Below are 26,542 nucleotides of genomic sequence, written 5' to 3' on the forward strand. Positions count from 1 at the left end.
TCGACGGTCAGTCCCCAACAGATCGACACGATGTTACAGCACGTGTATTTCGGCAAAAATTGAAGGCACTGATGGATTTAATTGTGAAATTAAGCGTTTTTGGAAAAGTACAATGTTGGATGTACTCGATTGAATGGCAAAAAAGAGGTTTTCCAAACGCACACATATTGTTATGGCTGGTACGTAAAATAACACCGGACGAGATTGATAGCGTCATATCAGCCGAAATACCAGATCAAACCATCGATCCAGAATTATTTGAAGTGGTAACAAAAACATGATCCACGGTCCATGCGGTGAAATAAATATGAATTCACCATGTATGATCAATGGGAAATGTTCAAAGCGGTATCCGAGAGCATTAATTTCCGATACCATAACAGGCAATGACGGATATCCATTGTATCGACGTCGATCATTTGAAAATAATGATAAAACGGCGATAATAAGATTACGTAATCAAGACATCGAAGTTGACAATCGTTGGGTCGTGCCATATTCACCGATACTGTCAAATGTTGAGTACTGTAACTCAGTAAAGTCTATATAATACATTTGTAAATATGTGAATAAAGGAAGTGATATATATGGCTGTATTTAGAGTAGATGGTGAAAATAGAAATGATGAAATCACTCAATATCAAATGGGGCGATACATAAGCAGTAATGAAGCAGTTTGGCGTACCTTTTCGTTTCCTTTGCACGAAACACATCCTGTTGCTGTCCATTTGGCAGTTCATCTGAAGAATGATCAAAGAGTTTATTTCACTACTGAGAATATACAGCAGAGAGCAGCACAACCACCAGCAACTACTTTAACTGCTTTCTTTCAATTGTGTGAAATCGACACATTTGCCAGAAATTTGATATATGTTGATATACCGCAATATTACACCCGGAATGCATCATCGAATAAATTTCAACGGGGTCGCCCGCTTAGAAAAATTGTCTTCTAATTGAAAAACTTTATTTCGAAAATTTTGATGTTGCTTTGCCCAGGGTGTGAACGCAGGGCATTCGGTGTGGTAGGCGGAGCACGCTGCCATCACACCACGGTGGCCGTATAAATCTATTATATCACTTAAACAGAAGAGTCTGGGAACAATGTATGGAAATTTCCAGACTTTCACTCTATCCTATTCTACATTCCTAAGCAATAACATCAACTTATATTAATATTTTGTATTTGATGATAAGTAATTTGAAAGACCTGTAGTGGAATTCACTAATTTTTTTAACGACATTTGCCATCGCTTTATTTGCGCATCGATAACTATAACGATTTCGTTATTCAGTAACTATTTTGTATCGATGCTCGTTTATCTACGATCAACTAAAAAAAGAAAATCGGAACTTTAATTAAATGCTTTCAAACACGAAAAGTTACTTTATTTATAAATCAAATGGCATTTGAGTACTTGGCGTACGTTTTATCACAAGATGAAGAATTAATAAGTCCATCGTCAGTGGATAGACACCTTCTTAGAGAAGTAGATACCCTATTCCACTTGAATGCAACGGAGTTTCGAAAGCTGTACCGACTAACCCCACACTTGGCTCATGATATTATTTCTCAACTTGATGGTCAATTAAGAGGTAAAAGAATAACTGCGATATCAAGAGAAAAAAAAAAGAAAATACCGCATTTACTTACCTTTTGTTAAAATATGTAAAACCTTGTACAATAATGCCTAGGGCCCGGATTTCTATGCAGTTGCATTTTTTTTTTTTTTTGGTAAGTCACAGGAACTTAAAGAATATACGATTTTTCGAATCAAGAAATAAGTGCATATATTTGCATATTTTTTCATAAAGGTATATTTTGTCGCATATATTTTAGTATTTTGTCAATTTCAGTTAAATACATTTCAATATTAGTTGGTAATCTTATCGAACATATGTTTTTAGACCAATAATGCATTTGCCAATGCGTATGTGTATATAGTTAGTCTATACTACAGTCTGTGTGTACCCTGCAAAAATTGTTGGATTACGTGTTCCATTTTCTTCATGTTGGAGTACAATATTCCTTTGCAATGCGTTTGCGGACCACCATCAGCCGATCATTGCTCGACCGTGATCACGACACAATGACGATCGAACAGAGTTGCCAAAATAAAATATTGCATACAAATAGCTGATAATAAAATTTTGCTATGGCAACTCTGATAAAATGCAACCACCCTTCAAAAAACGCGAGTACTCTATAAATAGTGTAAGGAATACTCCTTTAGGAGTATAGGAGTGTTCCAAAACTAATCTGTATTCATACAAAAAATGTGCTCCAATTAACATTGCGATGTCCTAGGAGAGGAGTAGGTGATCGCACTCTCTCTTTTTTTGTGAGTATTCCATAGAGTACATACGTGAGAGTACTTTCCAAAGTACTTTCACTGTAGTACCAAAAATTTTTGAATATAAAGATATTGCATGCGCGAACTTCGGTGGAAAGCAGCGGAGCGTAACAAAATTCTAGTAGGTCTCTTTCACCACACCAAAAACTTTAACACAATTTTTAACATAATTTAAGCACAGAAAAACACTGATTGGAGTTTTAGTGAGTAAAAGTTAAAATTCTGAACACATTAGCTGAATAAAAGTGTACAAATAATTATTAAATAACAAATACAGACAGTGGTAGTTTAACAAATTCTGCTGTGGTAAGTGGTGAATGTGACCTACTAGAATTTTGTGAAGCTTGCCTCACACGATTTTTCGTCTATGCAATGTCTCTTTATTATATCGTTTCTGGTAGTACTCCATGGAGCACCCACATAGGATCATATGCCAAAGTACTAAAGAGGAATTGTGTCGGAAAGAATTATCGGAGTGAATTTAATTTAAAATGAAAGTAAATGAAGAGGGGCAATACAACTTTTATATTTTATACTATGAATATTCTTATGTTATTTAGCATTTGCGTGAATAAAGAAACTAATATTTCTCTATATTATAATATGTATACATATAACCAGTGCGCGGTTACATTTTATCAGAGTACCCGTAGTAAAACTTTATTACAGTTATTTGTATGCAATATTTTACTTTTGGCAACTCTGTTCGATCGTCATCGTGTCGTGATCATGGTCGTTAAAAAACGAGCAATGATCGGCTGATGGTGGTCCGCAAATGCATCGCAAAGGAGTATTGTTAGAGTACTCCAACATGAAGAAAATGGAACACGTAATCCAACAATTTTTGCAGGGCACGCACTGGTTTTATGTATACATACTATATTATAGAGAAATATTAGTTTATTTATTCACGCAAATGCTAAATAACATAAGAATATTCGTAGTATAAAATATAAAAGTTGTATTGCCCCTCTTCATTTACTTTCATTTTAAATTAAATTCACTCGATAATTCTTTCCGACACAATTCCTCTTTAGTTTAGCCTATATTAATTCAAACTACAGCTTCTTGCCAGATATTATAAAAAAATTGGAAGGGAAAAAATCGTTGGCTGAACAATTGCATATTGTGGAGGCTGCTGTTACAACTATTGAATGGGTGCAAGGTGAAATTGCTGCAAAGATAAGGGAGAAATGGAACACCGTTCTGTAAAAAAATACTGGGTTCCAGGAACTTAAGGAAATATCCGGTGTGCTAAGTTCATGTGAACAAATGGACCCAAGTGACAGTTGTAACGAAGGTAGTTATGACCCCCACGAATTATCTTGCTTCAAGTACACCCCAATCATCAGTGTTGAAGTAGAAAGAACGTTCTCCTTGTACAAAACATTTTTGCGCCCAAATAGGGAAGGCTTTAACTTTGAAAATTTTAAAGGACAATTTATCTTGTTTGCCAATAAAGCCATCAACAAAGAAGACTGAAAGTTTTAAGTATGTGTACATATGTATGTATAGATTTGAAAATAATTTATTGGTATTTTACTTTTAAAAGTGCTTAACTATTTATTTTATTGTATACTTTAAAAATGTATATGTATGTATATTTTATTAATTTGGAGTCTTTCACACTAAGAGTACAATATATCCTTGCGTTAATTAAAATCTTAAAAAAAAAGTAAAAGCTAATAAAAAAAATAAAACAAAATAAATGTGAAAATTGTTTTTGCATATTCTTTATGTGTTTAGTGCATATTTTTGATTTTTTAGGTCATATTATATGCGCATATTTTCCAGTTTATAGTGCATAAAAATCCGGGCCCTAATAATGACTTTTAAAAGCAGTTAGTATACGGAATTTATTTATTTTTGGCATTCCTTTTGTGCTTTTCGCATTTTTTAGGTTTCGTTAACCTGTGCTATTAAAACGAAATTTAAATGTCATTTATTTCGAGTCGTTAAAACTAAGTTAGTGAATAGTACAATCGATAAGGCAAGCGACAAAATCGTTAATTAAAATCTCGACCTATCGCATCGTTATAAGTTAGTGAATTCCACTACTGGGCAGCAAAACAACAAGGGCTTAGCATTTTGCAATCTGAATTCTGTAGCAGCATTCATATAGGCTTAAAAAACTTGCAAATTTTGGTAGAGTTTTTAATTTCGACAATGTGGTCCCGGATAACCCTAGCGGCAGGCGTTGTATGGTGTTAGTGTGCTCCGCCTACTACACCGGAGGTCCTGGGTTCAAGTCCCGGGCAAACATACCTTAAAAATTTATAGAAAAAGATTTTCTTTGGCAAACGCTCCGAGTGTATTTCCGCCATGAAAAGCTTCTCAGTAAAAATGTATCTGCGATGCTGCGATTCGGAGTCGACATATAACATGGAACCTACATGTAAGTAAAACTAAAAAAACGCCAAATTGCAGGAAAAGCTAAAAAAGAGCACGACACCATTTGGATGGTATCAACATAAATAGGTTTCTACAGAATATCTCCCCATATTCAAAGATTTTGAAGCAAATAATGAATCGGGTAGCCCGAACATGCCCTTGAAGAATATGGGCATTAAACAAGGATATTAATGTGGTCTTCAGTGATTGGTGGTTTTCAGGGCAATGTTTCGAATCAATCCAGCGGCAGTAGTGAAATTGCGCTAAGGTTGTGGTATCGGAGTACCGGATGGTGTTTGGGAGTAATCTCCGTCAAAACGAACTGAATGAGCAGTAAGAGCACACTTCTCATTATTTCCCGACCATCGAAGGATCAACTAGTACAGTGGGAAACATGCTCTGCCTCAGAAAGGGAGAAAATTCAGGCGCACGTTTCATCTGAGAGCTACAAGCGCTATAAGTTATGTTAGTACGGTGATGCAAAGAAGTATTGCTTAATCCTACTTAATAAAACGAAAAATGAGGCCTACAATTTTTAGGTAGAGGAGCTTCAGTTGTCCGTCCTAAGAAAAAATGTCATGCCTAATTTTTTTTTTTTTATTGTCGTTAATGTGACGGAACAGGCCGTCCACTAAACTAGAAAAACGCTACAATTTGAAATATCGACAGAGTCCGAGTAGTTTACACCATCCAATACCCCCGTCCCGCACAACTGAGTTCATCTTGGGGCTGTCGGTGAAGATTTATTTGTGTGGCGGTTTCAACTGCGTTCATGCCTGCTTTCCAACCATGGTTAGGTTGAGCTGGCCGGTCCGTGAGGACCTCTTATAGACGAGTTACTCTATCAGAAACAGGTCATGATGTTATAAAATAATTGCATCCTCTTGCAAATACTTGATGCTTTCTAGGACCTATGCTATTTCCTGCTTCTAGATCCGATAGCTGTGCCACTCCTAGTAGCTGGAGTCTTAGTCTGACGCACATAGCGTGGTCGATCGTCCTCCTCCAACCCGCACCTCATACTCAAATCTGCTATAACTGACTAGGCCTAATTTTAAAGCATGTACGCCAGAAGAGAGTGCCAAGTCAGACTATACATCATAAGCCTGCAGTCCTCTTTTTTTATTGATAAGAATAACATGGTTAGTCTATGGCTGTAAGGCCTGCAAGTTATATTATACTTAGTTATAAATAATACTGTATCATTTTGTTATGTATTTGAAAATTGTTAGACTTGTTAAGTAATATGTGAAAATGTTATAAAACGAATATTCAAGATTGTCATATTTTTTCAGTTCTGAAAAACACTTAGTAAAGAAATTAGTGAAATACTGTTTCATTAAAAGAATGTAAAAAATGTAATAAACAATTAGATTTACCAATTAAACAAACCGAAAGATCATCAATAAAATATATTAAAAAGTTGCAGCATAATTTTCCAGATTTTCACAACGACTCAAGTTCATAATATTAAACATGGGTCTGACTTTAACGGAATGTCTTCGTGAAGCAAGAAGTCTACCTGCATTCAACGGAAGTTGTGATTATACATTATCAAATTATTTAAGGGACGTTACAACCGTTTTACAGTTGACACCGGCAGAACATCAAGATACTCTTCAAACTGTTTTAGGTAATCGATTGCAGGGTAAAGCATTGAGAGTAGTTGAGACATTAGTTAACCCTACTTGGGAAAGTGTAATTATAAAGTTAAAAGAAGAGTTTGGTATTAAAAGGACATTTTTTAATTTGAGAAGTGATGCTCTAAATGTAAACGCAAAAAATATTGAGGAGCTACATTTAAATTTAAGAAATATTTTAAGTCAAATGAACACAAAATTTAGTTTAGAACCAGATAATTTATATACTCCTGAGAATAATGAAAAATTAATCTTTGATATATATGTTAATTATTTGCACATTCATATTAAATCATTATTGTTGCAAAATCATATAAGATCTACTAACACTGCATATAGTTTCTACTTAGAAAATAATATTTTTAATGATATAAAGCTGGTAAATTATAAGTATGGTTATATTTTTCCAAATAATTTTAAAAATGAACATACCTTCGAAAATAAAAATCTTCAAAACAGAGTTAATTGTTCAAATTGTGACAATTTCTTAAATGAAAATCAAACTTTCATTTTAAATCAAAATTCCAAAATAAAAAAAAATTATGATAACAATAATTATTGAAACTTTAGTAATCAAAATAACAGAAACAGTTTTTATCAAAATTTAAATAATAATAATGGAAAAGGTGGATATCAGCAAAATTATAACACAGGGAATTTTAGGGGCTTACATCGAAAACGAAGTAGAAATTTTGTAAGTGTTAAGGGTTAAGAACCGATGGAAGTTGATATTATAAATACTGTTACGAATATTAGCAAAACTAAGGAGTGCTGCCAGCTCTAAGCCGATCTAAGCAGTGACGTGAATGCACATCAATAATTCAATCATTATGTATCTACATAAACGAATCAATAATTGCGTCTACACATATGTACACATTCCGACGAGCAACATTTACATACAAGGCAGCAAGAGATGAGATGTCACACACCGATGAATTTACTTATACGCTTATGTGTGTGCGGGAGACTGTAAACTACAAACACATGCATATACCTTATCTGAGTTGTCACAAGAGAGAGCAATAATTTGTGCACGTAGTTGTGGCTGGCGATTTTGTAGCCGAAACAACTAGTAACTTCTGGAAATCGAAGAGCCTAGAAGTATGCAGCGTAAACTATAAAAGCGGCGCCAGCGAGTAAGAAGTAATTCAGTTTGATTTGAATTGTCAAGCAGTTACGAGTAAGACGATATCTAGCGAGCAATAGCACTATTATTTTGAAAGTCAGTTTCCTTTAAGATATGAGTTTGGTTATTAAGCTATTCGTTGCACAGTTTGAGTGTTATTGTGAAGTATTTTAATGAAGGCCATTTTTCCGTTATTCAATATTGGAGTTATTTATTCAACAGTTTAGCGATACGATCCTAGCAAAAGGGCAAATAAGAGGATTTGCAAATAAAAATTCGTTACAATACAAATGAAAATTTTCATTTGCAACCTCGCTTGGCAATTATACATTTTTTCAAAATATGGGAATTCGCAAAAAATTAGTAAAACCAATTTTATTGAATACGTTAGTCAGTGAAAACATTAGTACAGATAATGTTATAGTAAATGTGCCAACAGTATTTAATGATAAAAATAGTACTATGTCAATAAACTTAATAAAATAAAGGAATAAAAATTTTGACTGTATTATTGGTATAAATATTTTAGGATCAATTGGAACGATTATAGATTTTCAAAATAATAAATTGACAGTAAATAATAATGACATTAAATTCTTCGATAATGGTTTTAATATTAAATATGAAGAGGTTAATTATTTGGAAAAATTTTAAATTTCGGAATTGTGTTAAACACAAAATCATAACAACATCATCTAAGCCAATATATTGCAAAAATTCTAGGCATCCTCAATTTTTGGAAAAGGAAATTGAGTCGCAAATAGATGACATGTTAAAACAAAATATTAATCGAAATAGTAAGTCGCCATATAATTCTCCCTTGTGGATAGTTAAAAGAAAATCCGATAACTCTAAGACACAAAAATGGCGATTAGTTATTGACTTTAGGAAACTCAATGAAATAACAGTGGATGATAAATTTCCATTTCCAAATATTGAGTCATTAGCTCAGTATTTTTCTTCACTTGATCTAGCAAAAGGTTTTCATCAGATATTGATGGACGAAAGAAACATAGAAAAAACGGCAGTTTCGACGTCGAGGGGACATTTTGAGTTCGTCAGAATGTCTTTCGGTCTCAAAAATGCGCCTGCTACTTTTCAGCGCATGTTAAATTTTGTTTTGGCTGATTTTATCAATAAAATTTGTGTAATATATATGGATGATATACTTGTTTTTTAACTTTATTAACTGAGCATATTGAAAGCTTACAAAAAATTTTCTCAAAATTGATTGAATTTAATCTTAAGGTACAAGTCGATAAATGTACATTTTTATCTAAAGACACGAATTTTCTTGGGCATATAATTACAAGTGAAGGTGTAAAGCAAATCCGGAAAAAATTGCGGAATTCAAAAGTTAATATTACCAGAGACTGTGAAAGAAATAAAATCCTCTCTTGGTTTAACCGGATATTACCGGAAGTTCATACAAAACTATTCTTTTATAGCAAGTCCTATTATAAAGTATTTAAAAAAAAATACCAAGATAAATGCTAAAGATAAGTCGTATATAGATGCTTTCGAGAAATTGAGGAATATTGTAATTAACCCGCCTTTACTTTGTTATCCTAATTTTAATAAAAAATTCGTTTTGACTACTAATGCTAGTAATTTAGCTATCGGTGCAGTGTTAAGCCAAGAAGGGAAACCAGTGAGTTATGCTAGTAGGACATTAAATGGACATGAAAAGACTTACTCGACTATAGAAAAAGAATTGCTAGTTATAGTTTGGTCCGTAAAGTACTATCGTTGTTACCTTTATGGTCGAAAATTTCTTATACAGACAGATCATCAGCCTTTAAAATGGTTATTTTCTCTAAAAGACCCCAACTTGCGCATTATTAGGTCGAAAATTTTATTAGACGAATTTCAGTTCGATATCTATATATATAAAAAGAAGTGTACATTTTGATTGTCACTCCATAACTCGAGAACGGATAGAAAGATTGCCATGAAATTTTTGGGAAAGATACAGGAAGGAGAGATGATGGTTAGTTGATTTTGAAATCTCAAATCGGTTTAGCCATTCTTGAGTTATGATTTTTTTTTAGAAAAAATTCAAAATCTATATATATAAAAGAAAGTGGTGTTAGTTACACTACGCATAACTCAAGAACGGATGAACCGATTTGGCTGAAAATTGGTGGAGAGGTAGCTTAGAACCAGTGAACGAATATATGATACTTATCCCGTTCTGGCTAGGGTCTTGAGATCAAAACGTGGACCTGGGTAATCCTCGGATGTGTTTGTACAATATAGGTATCAAATGGAAGCTGTTTATGAGTACTTTGTTACTGGGTATTTTTCGTACCCCTGGGTGACTAGGGTCCCGAGATATAGCCCAAAACGTGGACCCAGGCACCCCTAGAATGTGTTTATACAATATGGATATCAAATGAAAGCTGTTGATGAGTGCTTTAGTACAGGGTAGTTTTCATACCTATTGGTGACTAGGGTCGCGAGATATAGGCCAAAACGTGCATCAGGGTAACACTATTATCTGTTTTTAAATTATAGATATCAAATTGAAGCTGTTGATGTGTGCTTTAGCGCAGAGTAAGTTACATGTCGCTGGGTGACTAGGGTCTCGAGATATAGGCTAAAACGTGGACTCGGATACACCTAGAATGTGTTTTTACATTATGGGTATCAAATTGAAGCTGTTAATGTGTGCTTTAGTACAGAGAAAGTTTTACACCGCTTTGTTAATAGGGTTTTGAGATATAGGCCAAAACATGGACCCGGATACCCCTAGAATGTGTGTGTATTATGGATATCAAATGAAAGCTGTTACTGAGAGCTTTAAAGTAATTTTCATTGTGATATTCGATTTAGTCTAACAATAATAAGCTCTGTCTTAATGCATCTAAAACACAGGCGATTGCCATTTCTCATTATTCTGATAATTTGGATAACGTTTCTCCAATAATACTTAATGGGAATGTTGTGAAATTTGAGGAGACTGTTAAAACGCTTGGCTTCATATTAAATAAGCATCTTACTTGCGCTGATCATGTAAATTCATCAATTAGTAGGTTATATTATATATTGAGACATTTATGGAAACGGCCAATTTTATTAGTGAAGATACCAAGCTTAAACTTGTTAAAACTCTATTACTGCCAATAATATCGTACCATGAGCTGATATATGGTTGCCTTGAAAAAAGGTTCCATGAGGAAATATCAACTTATAATTAATAATTGCGCCAGATATATTTTGCATAAAAGGAAATACGATCATATTTGCAGCTTCTCAAGAACGATTCTTGAATGTAGTTTATCTTCGTTCTTTGATCGCCGTCTACTATTTTTTATACATAAAATTATTTATTCGCGTTCCCCAGAATGTCTGTTTTCGAAGCTTTTGTTTGCGCGGTCAACTCGTACTTGCAACCTTATTATACCGCACTTTAAGTACTCGGTGACATCCAGAATGTTTTTCGTTAGAGCTGTGCAATTGTGGAATGCGTTGCCTAATAAAGTAAAGTCAGAACTAAAACCTAAGCGCTTCAAATTATCTGTACACCAGATCCTTTGTTAATGAACGTATGAAAAATATCTATGATGAAGAAATGAATTAATAATACCCACATACCTATTTACATACGTCCTACTCGATTTGCCTGATATTTGGTATATAAATTTGCCTATATTAGTATTTACGACGCTTTTTTCCGCGAAGTAGACCAGAGACGGACTGGGACTGTGATTAGGACTAGAACTGGGACTGAGACTCGGAGTGGGACTTGGACTGGGATTGAGACTCGGAATGGGACTGGAACAAAATAAATACCACCCTCTGGGACTGGTAATAAGATATTAAGAAGAATGAGAAAAACTTGAGAGAAGAGAAAAGAGAGAAGGAGACTGCGAAAGAGATAGAATGAGACGAAGATGGAGATAGATGAAGCGAAAAATACGGAGGGAGGAGTGAATACAAAGATTAGGAAAAAGTGTAGAGGGGCGAGGGCAGAGTTAGACGGAAAAAGCTTATTAAAATGTATGCAGATAGACCAAATTTAGGGCAGAACAACGCCTGCCGGATCTGCTAGTTGAGTATATTAAAGGGAAGGAAAATACAGTAGCGGATTTTTTAAGTAGAGTTTCAATAAATCAAAGTTCTTTGAGTAGTTTTCATTGTTTTCAAGGAAACTTAATTAATAATTTTATCACAACCGATTCGATTATTAACAAATATCGAACTCAGATTAGAATACTCAAAAATAAACATAGGGGAAAAGAATTACTTTTTAACAAATACAAAATAGTTTACATTGCCGAAGAAGATTTAATAAATGATCGTTATTTAAATGATTTATTTAGAAGAGAATTAAAAAAAGGGAAAATTGGAATATATTCTGAGATTGAAAAAGATAAATATAACATAATAAAATTAATATTAATTGAACTTTTCTCTAATGACAATAGTTTTAAATTTATTAAGTGTTTAAAATTGGCTGAGGACATTGAATTTGAGGAGCAGTTATTATATTATATCAATGATAATCATTTAAAGGGTAAACAAAGAGGGATTCAAGAAAATTATGAAGAGTTAAAAATTTATATTTTAATCCAAAATTATTTAAACATATAAATAGATATTGCAATAGTTGCAGAATTTGTAAAGAAAATAAATATGATAGGAGACCGATAAAAAAACAATTTAAAAATACGTTTACACCTGATAAACCAAAGTCTGTGGTACATTTAGATATTTTTCAAATTCAGAAAACTTGTTTATTAACAACGATTGATAAGTTTACAAAGCTAGGTACGGCACATAGACTTAGTGATAAAAATATGATTACTGTCAAAACGAAAATTGAAGAGAGAATTGCATTTTTAAGGAAATCAGAAAAATTAATAATGGACAACGGGTTCAAAAATGCATTGATAAATTTTTTTTGTGAAGAAAATGATATTGTAGCACATTATACTACAGCGGATTCCCACACTGGGAATACAGATATAGAAAGGATGCATTCAACACTTCTTGAGCATATTCGAATATTAAAAAACAGTAGTAATATTAATAACGCAGAAGAATTGATACTTAAATCGATACATTTTTACAATAACACGATTCACAGTACAACCAAAATAAAGGCAATTGACTTTATAAATAAAACAAACATACATTTTGAAGAAGTTAAGATGGGAACTGAAGAATGTAAGAGAAAGACAATTGAAAGAGTAAATATGAAGAGAGAAAATATGAATTTGGATTTGAAAAATACAAACTTGTATAGTAAAAATCCTAACGCAAATAGACAGAAAACTGGTAAAAGGTATAATAAATATAATTATAATGCTAAAAAAGTAGATATTACTCAATTTCGCAGACCCTCTAAATCCATATATATGTAAAAAAAATAATAATGTAACGAATTTACTTGCAAATCCTCTTATTTGCCCTTCTTTTAAGTTCGAATCACTAAACTGTTGAATAAATAACTCCAATATTGAATTTGGGAAAAATGGCCTTTATTAAAGTACTTCACAATAACACTTATACTTTGCAACAACTTGCTTAACAACCAAACTGATTGATAGTTCAAATGAAACTCTACTATTGCCCGCCAGATTGCGTGCTTAATCAATAACTGCTTGATAGCTCAACTCAAACTGAATTCCAGCGCCTCTATATTTGCTGCCTTTTATACTCTTTGATTTCAACGTTCGAATCTTCTAGGCGCTTCCAGACTCTACTAGTTGCCATCAGCTCTCAAACTTTTCAGCTGTAACTACAATTGCACGATTTTATAGCTTCTCTCATTGCATACTTTCAGGAGTATATCAGATATATGCATGTGTTTGTGCATTGATTCTCCGCTGCTCGTATACATACATGGTACATATGTGTAGACGCAATTATTGTTTCGTTTATGTAGATACATAATGATTGAATTATTGATGTGAATTCACGTCACTGCTTAGCATCGGCTTAGAGATAGCAGCACCCCTTAGTTTTGCTAATATTCGTAACACTGCCCTCCACCTAAGTCGTATCGTCCCGATCAGACAAATCTCTCGATCTAAACGCTGCTAGCATGGCCAAATGTACCGCTCTTCTATTTCGTGATTTCCCAATTGCTTGTATGCGGTAGATGACATCACTGATCGTCTTCACAATTCTGTACGGGCCTTCCCAACTGCACCGATATTTGGATGGAACACCTTTCCGCCGGTGAGGGTTGTATATCAATACCAAATCTCCCTCCCGGAAACCTTCCGAATTATTTTCCTTGTCGTACCTGTGTTTCATCTTACTACTCATTATCCTGGATCGTTCCCTCGCACTCTGTTGATTGGCCAATGAACTACTTCGTAGAGCTTGCGCTTGACGGATTGGCTTCGCATAATCAGTATCGTTCCCATGTTTCACAACAGTAGTGCGCTCCGGCTTGAAACTACCCTCGCATTCTTTCTCGGAAATTCGTTGCTTCGTTTTCCTGCGTCTTTTAGGTTTTGTCAATGCCAGTGTTTCTCTCGCAGGTACTTTTGATTTGGCTTTATTTGGCCCATTCGACCTATTAACCTTTGCCTTTGACTTCCGTGGTTTTTGTCGAGTCTTCTCCACCAGTACTCGATTACTACTGAATCCTTTCTGCAAACTGAACTTAAGTGCTATATCCTGGTTCTTATAACGCATTGCCCTTTTCTGCATATCGATCTTGATGTCATGGTCAACCAAGAAGTCCACTCCCAATATGACTTCATCAACGATCTCCGCCAAAACGAATTTGTGTAAAACCATGACCTTCCCAATTAGGACTTCACATATCAATTCTCCCTGGACTTGGTTATACTCACCTGTAATCGTATGCAATCTTGCTCCAGGTAATGACTTTACTTTCCTGTTGACCAAATCAGATCGGATCAAGGAATGAGATGCGCCCGTATCTACAGTCAGTACACGCTCCTTGCCATCCACATTTCCTTTGACGGTAAGACTGCTCGATTTCCTTCCAATTTGCAACACAGATATCACAGGGCATTCAATAGCTGGATCTAGCTCTCGATCTCTACCTCTTACTCGCTCTTGCTCATCTCCTCCAGCTTTGCGTTTACGGCTACCCACATTGTTGGAACTATTAGGACCAAGATCGCAATGACGTGCAATGTGACCGGACTTCCCGCATTTGAAGCATTTGATAACTTTTTCACTCCGCTTTTGCGATCCTTTCAGCGCCTCCAATATTGCGTCTACCCACTCTGGCCTTTCTACTTCCACACGGCGTGCTTTGAAAACTGGCTTACACAAAAGTGACGCTGTTTCCTGAATCAGCGCATGGGATACCGTTTCTGCGAATGTGGGTTTTGGGTTTGCATATGTCGCTTGCATCATTTCTACGTCCCGTATGCCGTTTATAAAACTCTGGATTTTTACCCTCTCGGTGTACTCCACGGGTGCGTCCGCATTTGCCAAATGAGCCAACCTTTCAACATCCGAAGCAAACTCTTGCAAAGTCTCATTAGCTTTTTGGTAACGGTTTTGCATTTCTATTTGATACATCTGTTTCCTGTGTTCGCTTCCGTACCTTCGTTCTACAGCAGCCATCAATGCGTCATAACTGTTCCGTTCGTACTCTGGAATAGTCTGTAAGATTTCCGCGGCAGGCCCTTTCAGTGCCACGAACAGAGCTGCAACTTTATCTTCAGCATTCCAGTTGTTCACTGTTGCGGTCTTCTCAAATTGTAGCTTAAAGACCTGGAAAGGAACAGAACCGTCAAAGGATGGTGTTTTTACCTTTGGATTACTCGCTGAAACTGCTGGACGATTTAGTTGTAACTGCTCGATACGTCCTCTCAAAGCATCCACCTCGGCCTCGATTTTATCCTGTCGACCACTGAAGCCTTCATTAAACTGGGTTAGTTTTTCTTCCATATGCGCTTCCAGTTTAGATGATACACGGACTTCCTGCTCTTCTAGTTGTGTGGAGACCTGAGATGATATCTGTGCTGAAATTTGTGCCGACATTTCTGAAATACGCGTTTCTTGTGCTTCAATCTTTGATGCTATACGTGTCTCTTGGGATTCCATCTGGATGACATATACGTTTTCTGTTCTTCGAGTTGAGTTTCCATCTTGGATGTAATCTGTTTCGACATTTCTGACATACGCGTTTCTTGTGCTTCAATCTTCGATGTTATGCGTGTCTCCTGCGATTCCAATTGTGATGACATGTTGGTAGATATTTGTGATGACATTTCGGACATTTGTGCCGATATTGCAGCCAACATCATGTTCAGGTCTGTGTTCGCCATTGTCTGCGGTGTTTCATTTTTCTCTTCAATTTTTGTTGTTGTCTCGTCCCCATCAGGATAAAAGACAAACTCGTCCACATCAATTCCTTCTGCTTCCATTGCCTCTCGTAGCCGTGCCTGAAGTTCGAGTTTAACGCCGCTTGTATTCAATCCACGGCTGTCCAACTCCTTCTTTAGATGCTGGATCTTCAATTCACTGAACTTTGCCATGTCCTTGTTGTCCTCTGGAATTTATTCAACAATTCCTCTTCTGACACCAATTGTAACGAATTTACTTGCAAATCCTCTTATTTGCCCTTCTGCTAAGTTCGAATCACTAAACTGTTGAATAAATAACTCCAATATTGAATTATGGAAAAATGGCCTTTATTAAAGTACTTCACAATAACACTTATACTTTGCAACAACTTGCTTAACAACCAAACTGATTGATAGTTCAAATTAAACTCTACTATTGCCCGCCAGATTGCGTGCTTAATCAATAACTGCTTGATAGCTCAACTCAAACTGAATTCCAGCGCCTCTACATTTGCTGCCTTTTATACTCTTTGATTTCAACGTTCGCATCTTCTAGGCGCTTCCAGAATCTACTAGTTGCCATCAGCTCTCAAACTTCTCAGCTGTAACTACAATTGCACAATTTTATAGCTTCTCTCATTGCATACTTTCAGGAGTATCTCAGATATATGCATGTGTTTGTGCATTGACTCTCCGCTGCTCGTATACGTACATGATACATATGTGTAGACGCAATTATTGTTTCGTTTATGTAGATACATAATGATTGAATTATTGATGTGAATTCACGTCACTGCTTAGCATCGGCTTAGAGATAGCAGCACCCCTTAGTTTTGCTAATAGTCGTAACAATAATAATAATAATTAAAAATCATCTATATATATAAAAAGAAGTGTACATTTTAATTGTCACTCCATAACTCGAGAACGGATAGAAAGATTGCCATGAAATTTTAAGGAAAGATACAGGAAGGAGGGATGATGGTTAGTTGATTTTGAAATCCCAAATCGGTTTAGCCATATACATATCTATATATATAAAAATGAATGTTTGTATGTATGTCATCGATTAACTCAAAAACTACTGGACCGATTATTATGAAAATTGGTATATATATGTATTTTTCCACCGGGAAGGTTTATATAATGAGTACTTTGATACCGGGTGACTAGGGTCTCGAGATATAGGCCAAAACATGGACCCGGGTAACTCCAGGAAGTGTTTGTACAATATGGGTATCAAATGGAAGCTGTTTATGAGTACTTTGACACTGGGTATTTTTCGTACCCCTGGGTGACTAGAGTATAAACTACAAACATTCACATCAATAATTCAATCATTCTGTATCTACATAAACGAATAAATAATTGCGTCTACACATATGTACGTATACGAGCAGGGGAGCGGCAATGCACAAACACATCCATATATCTTATCTGAGTTGTCACAAGAGAGAGCAATAATTTGTGCACGTAGTTGTGGCTGGCGATTTTGTAGCCGAAATTAACTAGTACGTTCTGGAAATCGAAGAGCCTAGAAGTATGCAGCGTAAACTATAAAAGCGTGGCAGGCGAGTAAGAAGGAATTCAGTTTGATTTGAGTTGTCAAGCAGTTTGATTAACACGATATCTAGCGAGCAATAGCAGTGTTATTTTGAATAGTAGAGTTTCATTGAGCTATCAATCAGTGTGGTTATTAAGCAAGCTATTCGTTGCACAGTTTGTTATTGTGAAGTACTTTAATAAAGGCCATTTTGCATTATTACAAATTGGAGTTATTTATTCAACAGTTTAGTGATTCGAACTTAGCAGAGGATTGCAAATAAGAGGATTTGCAGCAAATTCGTTACAATTGGTGTCAGAAGAGAAATTGTTGCATAAATTCCAGAGGAAAACAAGGACATGGCAAAGTTCAGTGAATTGAACATCCAGCAACTAAAGAAGGAGTTGGAGAGCCGTGGATTGAATACAAGCGGCGTTAAACTTGAACTTCAGGCACGGCTACGAGAGGCAATGGAAGCAGAAGGAATTGATGTGGACGAGTATGTCTTTTATCCTGATGGGGACGAGACAACAACAAAAATTGAAGAGAAAAACGAAACATCGCAGACAATTACCAGCACAGACTTGAACATGATATTGGCTGCAATAACTGCTCAAACATCGACAGTAACATCCAAGATGGAAGCGCAAGAGGCACGTATAACAGAAATGTCATCACAAATATCCACCAATATGGCATCACAATTGGAAGAACAGAAAACTTATATGTCATCACAGATGGAATCCCAAGAGACACGAATAACATCGAAAATTGAAGCACAAGAAACGCGTATGTCAGAAATGTCGACACAGATTACATCGAAGATGGAAGCACAAGAGGCACGGATATCCGAAATGTCGGCTCAAATTTCAGCACAGATATCATCGCAGATCTCTGCTCAACTGGAAGAGCAAGAAGGACGTATTTCCTCGAAGTTGGAGGCGCAAGATACAAAAATTTTACAGTTTGAAGAAAAAATCGAGGCCGAGGTGGATGCTTTGAGAGGACGTATCGAGCAGTTGCAACTAAATCGCCCAGCAGTTTCAACTAGTAATCCAAAGGTAAAGACACCATCCTTTGACGGTTCTGTTCCTTTTCAGGTCTTTAAGCTACAGTTTGAGAAGACCGCAGCAGTGAACCAATGGAATGCTGAAGATAAAGTTGCAGCTCTGTTCGTGGCACTGAAAGGGCCTGCCGCGGAAATCTTACAGACTATTCCAGAGTACGAACGGAACAGTTATGACGCATTGATGGCTGCTGTAGAACGGCGATACGGAAGCGAAAACAGGAAACAGATATTTCAAATAGAATTGCAAAACCGCTACCAAAAAGCTAACGAGACTTTGCAGGAGTTTGCTTCGGACATTGAAAGATTGGCTCATCTTGCAAATGCGGTTGCACCCGTGGAATACACGGAAAGAGTGAAGATTCAGAGCTTTATAAATGGCATACGGGACGTCGAAACGAAGCGAGCCACATACGCGAACCCAAAGCAAAGATTTTCTGAAACGGTATCCCATGCATTGACTCAGGAAACAGCGTCATTATTGAGTAAACCAGCATACAAAGCTCATCGTGTGGAAGTAGAAAGGCCGGAGTGGGTAGATACAATTTTGGAAGCTCTGAAGGGATCACAACAGAAAAATGCCGGAGTTATGAAATGTTTCAAGTGCGGTAACCCAGGTCACATTGCACGTCATTGCAGTAGCAATTCCAATAGTTCCAACAATGTGGGTGGCCGTAAACGCAGAGCTGAAGGAGACGAGCAAATCTCCAAATCCACTCAATCGTTAAACTAAAGCGAGTCAGCCGCAAGGGGCGACAGCTGGCTCCCTCAATTGAATGCCCCATAATCTCTATCTCGCAAATTGGAAGAAGGTCAAGCAATCTTACTGTCGGAGGACATGTGGATGGAAAGGAACGTTTACTGACTGTAGATATGGGTGCATCCCATTCCATCATTCGATCAGATTTAGTCAACAAGAAGATAAGACCATTGCTTGGAGCAAGATTACGTACAGCCACGGGAGAGGACACCCAGGTAATTGGAGAAGTAGAATGTGAAGTAGCAATTGGGAACGTCACGGTACTTCACAATTTTATAGTGGCAGGTATTGTTGATGAAATCATAATTGGAGTAGACTTCTTAATCAACCAAGGCATCAAGATCGATATGCAAAGCAAGACGATGCGATATAAGAACATGGATGTGCCACTTAATTTCGGCTACGAGAGAGGCTACAGCAGTAAACGAGTGCTGGTGGAAGAGAGTCAGCAAATACCACCAAAATCAGAAGCAGTCATCTGGGCAAAGGTAGATGGAGATTGTGGGACAAACAAATTGTGGGTTGTCGAAGCAGCAAATAAATCAGCACTGAACATACTTGTAGGAAAAACCCTGGCTATGACAAAACAAGATGGACGTATTCCGGTAAGAGTACTCAATGAGTTCAAGTCACCATTCAATTTGACCAAAGGAGCTGTTTTGGGAAGATGCCAAGAGGCCGAAGTAGTTATTAACTGTGAACAGCTCCAAGAATACGTTTCATCTAGTAATACTGATCTTTCAAATGATATCACGGCATGGACGCATGGGCTAGAGGAAGCCTATCAGAGTAAGGCAAAACAACTGCTCATAAAATACGCGAACATATTTGACCAGGATGGTTCCAAACCAGGCCGCACCAATGTTGTGAAACATCAAATTGACGCTGGAGATGCGAGGCCGATCCGTCAAGCTCCACGTAGTGTTCCACTGGCGAAGCGGGAAGTTGTGAGTCAAATCATACAAGAAATGAGTGACAGCGGCGTCATCGAACCATCAGCTAATCCATGGAGCTCACCGGTAGTACTTGTAAAGAAGAAGGATGGAAAAATGAGGTTTTGCGTGGACTACCGAAAGTTGAATGACGTTACGAAAAAGGATAGCTACCCGTTACCAAGAATTGACGACACTCTGGACTCGCTATCTGGTACGAAATGGTTTTCCACACTGGACTTGAAAAGCGGCTACTGGCAAGTTGAGGTGAAGGAGGAAGATAAAGAGAAAACAGCCTTCAGTGTCGGTGATGGTCTTTGGCAATTTACAGTGATGCCTTTTGGACTTTGTAATGCACCAGCTACTTTTGAGAGACTCATGGACCAGGTACTGAAAGGACTGCATTGGAAAACATGCTTAGTGTACCTGGACGACATCATCGTATTGGGCAAGAGTTTTGATGAACATCTTAAAAACTTGGAGGAAGTTTTCCAGAGAATAGCTGGCGCTGGTCTGAAGTTAAGTCCCAAAAAGTGTACGCTGTTTAAAAAGGAAGTAAATTATTTGGGCCACAAGGTAACGACAGAAGGTGTCTGTACAGCGAATGAAAAGATAGAAGCAGTAAAGGATTGGCCAAGACCACAGAATCTGCATGAATTGAGAAGTTTCCTTGGGTTGTGCACATATTACCGCCGATTTGTACCAAATTTTGCCAGCGCAGCCCATAGTCTCCACGAGCTAACAAGGAAAAATAAAGCTTTTGAATGGAAGAAGGACCAAGAAGTAGCTTTCCAAACATTGAAAGAGCGGTTGTGCACTGCCCCAATGTTGGCATACCCGATTCCAGGAGCAACGTTTATTCTAGATACAGATGAGAAGGTAGTTGCATATTACAGCCGTTCAATTGGAAAACCAGAGAGGAACTATTGCGTTACACGGAGAGAGCTGTTGGCATTGGTAGAGTGCATTAAACATTTTCACAAATACCTCTACGGCCAGCGATTCCGTGCCAGGACAGATCACGCAGCGTTGAAATGGCTTCTGCAGCTCCGTAATCCGGAAGGACAATTGGCACGGTGGATCGAGCGACTACAAAGCTATGACTTTTCCATTGAGCATCGAAAAGGTAGTACCCATGGCAATGCTGATGCAATGTCACGAAGACCATGTAGTCTGGAATGCAAGCACTGGTCAAAGGCCGAGGCTAAAGAAGACATTATAGATGTCCGGCTAATGAATATAACGTGTACGGATGAATGGGACAAGGAACAACTAAGAAAGTGTCAGCTAGAAGATACAGATCTGTCACATGTTATGCAAGGGCTCGAAAGAAACGAAAGACCAAACAGAGAGGAGATGTCAGCAGAGAGTCCTATTGCGAAGTCATATTGGGCACAGTGGAACAGTTTAGAATTGATATCCGGTTGCTTGCATCGAGTATGGGAGAGTGAGGATGGTCAATGCAAGAAGAAACTGATAGTTGTTCCCAGGAAGAGGATTCCTGACGTGCTCAGCGAGCTGCACAATGGTCCAAGTGGAGGTCATCTTGGAATCACGAAGACACTCGAAAAAATTAAGCAGAGATTCTATTGGGTTGGTTGCCGTCAGTCGGTCACCGAGTGGATTGCCAACTGCGAGGTATGCAACAGAGCGAAAGGGCCCAAAACCCGAAGTCATGGCCAGATGAAGCAGTATATTTCAGGTGCACCATTTGAAAGGATCGCCATGGATGTCGCAGGTCCATTTCCTACTAGCAACCGCGGAAACAAATACGTACTGGTGGTTATGGATTATTTCAGTAAATGGCCAGAGGTATACCCAATCCCAAACCAAGAAGCAGAAACAGTAGCAGAAGTGGTTAAAAACAAATGGGTTGCAAGGTATGGTGTACCAATGGAGTTACATTCTGACCAAGGCAGTAATTTTGAATCAGCTGTGTTCCAAGAAATGTGCAAGAAGTTGGGCATTCGAAAAACACGGACAACTGCATTGCATCCTCAGTCCGATGGTATGGTGGAACGCTTCAATAGAACATTGGAGGAGCATTTAAGGAAAGTAGTAGACAAGTACCATAAGGACTGGGATACACACATATCATTATTCTTGATGGCCTACCGATCGGCAGTACATGACACAACGGGCCAAACTCCCGCAAAGGTAATTTTTGGCAATGACCTTCGACTGCCAGCTGATTTGAAGTATGGGATAGATGCCGATGCGGAGAGGAATGTCAAGAAATCCACTGGTGTCTTGGAAGAAGAGCTGAGAGAGATACACGATCTGGTAAGGCAACGAGCAAAGATTATGAGTGACAAGATGAAAGCGAGGTATGATAAAGCAATTAATTCGGAAGGGTTTCAGGAAGGAGATTTGGTGCTGCTATACAACCCACAACGAAAAAAAGGTTTGTCCCCGAAATTGCAGTGTAACTGGGAAGGCCCATACAAAGTTGTAAAACGGATCAACGATGTAGTGTACCGCATACAAACCACTACCAAACCACGAACCAAAATGAAAGTGGTTCATTTGGAGAGATTAGCAGCGTTTAGATCGAGAGATTTGTCTGACCGGGACGATCAGACTTAGGTGGAGGGCAGTGTCACGGAAATTAGCATCGCTAAGTTATACCATCACTAAGGCGATGCTAAGGCCACGATAAGCAGAATTTACGTCAATAATAAAATCATGTATACACATATATAAGGCAGCCGAAAGATGTCACACACAGATGCATTTACATATACGCCTATATATGCGCGAGAGAGTATAAACTACAAACATTCACATCAATAATTCAATCATTCTGTATCTACATAAACGAATAAATAATTGCGTCTACACATATGTACGTATACGAGCAGGGGAGCGGCAATGCACAAACACATCCATATATCTTATCTGAGTTGTCACAAGAGAGAGCAATAATTTGTGCACGTAGTTGTGGCTGGCGATTTTGTAGCCGAAATTAACTAGTACGTTCTGGAAATCGAAGAGCCTAGAAGTATGCAGCGTAAACTATAAAAGCGTGGCAGGCGAGTAAGAAGGAATTCAGTTTGATTTGAGTTGTCAAGCAGTTTGATTAAGACGATATCTAGCGAGCAATAGCAGTGTTATTTTGAATAGTAGAGTTTCATTGAGCTATCAATCAGTGTGGTTATTAAGCAATCTATTCGTTGCACAGTTTGTTATTGTGAAGTACTTTAATAAAGGCCATTTTGCATTATTACAAATTGGAGTTATTTATTCAACAGTTTAGTGATTCGAACTTAGCAGAGGATTGCAAATAAGAGGATTTGCAGCAAATTCGTTACAATATATTGTAACGAATTTTCGGAAATTTCGCTTATTTGCAACCTTCTACTAACGTTCGAATCACTAAACTGTTGAATAAATCACTCCAATATTCTGTATTGCAAAATGGTCTTTGGCATTGTTTTTGTTTTACTACTACAGCACTCCTCGTTGCACGCATTCTTAAGTTTAGGTAAATTGAAGTAAACTACCGACCACCGAACTCTCAAACGTCTCATCCCAGTTTCAGAAATCCCATGGCGGAACGATACAAGGTGGCATACCTACAAACATAAATAAAAATTCCATGTACTTTGCTTTTGTCAATTCGATGGACTAATGTCAAAATCGTACTGCACCGGAAGTTGATGTATCAAATCAAATAAAAAATATTTTAAAAATATTTTTATTTGCCTTCAAATATTATAATTTATTAAATTTTGATGAACTCGAGGCAGTTTAAAAAATTGAAACACAGTTTAAATGTTTATATTTCAATTTTATTTGGTCGATATTTCGATCTCTTTCTGAGATCATCCTCAGGAAACAATTGAATAGTCGGTAAAATAAAATTGAAATATAAACATTTAAACTGTGTTTCAATTTTTTAAACTGCCTCGAGCTCATCAAAATTTAATAAATTATAAAAAAATATTGTAATCAGCTGTCCCATGCTGCCACCTTGTATCGTTCCGTCAAGAGAAATCCAATTCAAATAAAATAAATAAACAGGCCCGTAATCATAGTCGCTGACTAATATACTCTTTAAATAAAATCTTGCCTAAATTAAAAATGGGATTTAAAATTTTGGTCTGTCATAGACATATTAACAGTTTTCAGCTAAAATAAGCATGGACAGGGTAACCGCATAAAAAAAAGGTATTCAGCCCCATTCTGCATTTCGACTTGGATTGGATTTTTTCGATTTGGCAATTTTGGTATTCTGTGTTCCAATCTCTTTCCATCCAACTTCGAATCGATTTTGTGTATTCTGCATTTCGATCGTAGTTCCGTTTTTCTAAGTTGCAAATTAGTTAGCGGAAAAATATTTTATTTTTATTTTTTTATTAATTCATAACAGAAGTTTAACAAATATGTAAGTAAAACTTTTAAGAAACGTAGAAGGCTTGATGGTGATTGTTTTTTATATGTTTCCAGGTCAAAAAAAACATGACGATGTCGAAGTCCTTGGACGTATTTGCCCCGAAAAGTATCTAACACATACTTGAAAGCATCCTTATTAAATCGAAAGTTTTTTTGGACCTAAATAAGAAAATAAGTCATTAAACTTTACCACTTTTAAGTTCAATTTCTTACAATTCGTCACTCATCTCAAATGGATTACACAAATCTCGCAATATTTGCCTTTCCATTCTCGCCTGGCCATTTCGTATGCGTTGCTTTCCAACTCCACAAATAATGCCGCGGCTATTGATTCCATTATAATAGACAGCTATAATTTGTGTCTTTTGGTTGGGTCCAGTTATATGCCAAAGCAAGCTGCCGGAGTAGAGGAAGGTGAAGCGAAAACGTAAACAATCCTTGCGGAAAGAATAAATAAATCTTTATAAAGTATTTTAGGCCAGTGCAATGAAATTAGCATCCATAAAATTCAAGAAATGTCAACTATATTCGTGCAGGAATCCATTTTAACAAAACTTGGTGGCCACGGAAGGGAATTGGCCAAAAGAACGACAAAAACACACTTACAATTATGAAAGCACTTCACTTAAAAAAATATAACACTGCGACAATATATTCTATTGCCTTTTTTTTGTACAAAATGGCGTTGATAATAAAATATAAACGTTTATCATTGTTTTTTACAAATTTTCTTTAATTTATTTTGTTCCAATGTTCACACATTCCGTACAAACAGCTGATTTCGCAAAATCATTTGCTCTTCCTCTTCTCGTTACAATTCCGTCGTAATGCAGAATACCCAACTTCGATTAAAGCGGAGCGTAGAACGGGAACGTAATCGAAATGCAGAATAGGGGTGATTGATTGGCGCTATGAAGACATTTTTTAGAAATTTTAAAAGTTCACCCTCTTCCTTACAACCGTGATTACTTGACTCCACGTATAAAAAATGGTAATTTTTTACTTGACAAAATCTCTTACAATAGGACAAAAATTGTCAAAGGAGTACCTGAAAACGCGTTTTGATCATAATCCGGTGGCGCATAATTATCATGCAATTCTATGTAAAAGTTATTAGCAAACGTGTTTTGTAAAAATGCAATGTTTTTTATCAGCCGTCAATTTAAAATTGAGTGCACAATCTTTTAATTGAACATGAACATACTTATTTAAAGAAAATTTACTTAATTTCGTTCTTAAAAAATTATTTAAATCTCGCAACATAAACGAATAAGTATTTAAAGCGGATTTGAGCTCTTTAAAGCAAGGGAAGCAACAAGGCTATCCACTCATACACTCGTATTCATGTGGAATAGTCTATATAGTTTGTAATGATAATTACAATAATTCAATCATTCTGTATCTACATAAACGAATAAATAATTGCGTCTACACATATGTACGTATACGAGCAGGGGAGCGGCAATGCACAAACACATCCATATATCTTATCTGAGTTGTCACAAGAGAGAGCAATAATTTGTGCACGTAGTTGTGGCTGGCGATTTTGTAGCCGAAATTAACTAGTACGTTCTGGAAATCGAAGAGCCTAGAAGTATGCAGCGTAAACTATAAAAGCGTGGCAGGCGAGTAAGAAGGAATTCAGTTTGATTTGAGTTGTCAAGCAGTTTGATTAAGACGATATCTAGCGAGCAATAGCAGTGTTATTTTGAATAGTAGAGTTTCATTGAGCTATCAATCAGTGTGGTTATTAAGCAATCTATTCGTTGCACAGTTTGTTATTGTGAAGTACTTTAATAAAGGCCATTTTGCATTATTACAAATTGGAGTTATTTATTCAACAGTTTAGTGATTCGAACTTAGCAGAGGATTGCAAATAAGAGGATTTGCAGCAAATTCGTTACAATATATTGTAACGAATTTTCGGAAATTTCGCTTATTTGCAACCTTCTACTAACGTTCGAATCACTAAACTGTTGAATAAATCACTCCAATATTCTGTATTGCAAAATGGTCTTTGGCATTGTTTTTGTTTTACTACTAC

General features: G+C 36.7%; 1 long non-coding RNA gene across 1 annotated transcript; it reads right to left on the reverse strand.

Annotated features, from left to right (window-relative positions):
* Positions 1-24,530: 24,530 nt before the first annotated feature.
* On the reverse strand, positions 24,531-25,283 carry LOC137242845 (uncharacterized). The gene is made up of 3 exons (XR_010950386.1): positions 25,105-25,283; positions 24,712-24,935; positions 24,531-24,657 (listed from the first exon to the last, which is right to left on the reverse strand). It is a non-coding gene; the product is annotated as an uncharacterized lncRNA (long non-coding RNA).
* Positions 25,284-26,542: the final 1,259 nt, after the last annotated feature.

This window comes from Eurosta solidaginis, chromosome 2, assembly GCF_040869045.1.
Source record: "Eurosta solidaginis isolate ZX-2024a chromosome 2, ASM4086904v1, whole genome shotgun sequence".
NCBI classification, from domain to species: domain Eukaryota; kingdom Metazoa; phylum Arthropoda; class Insecta; order Diptera; family Tephritidae; genus Eurosta; species Eurosta solidaginis.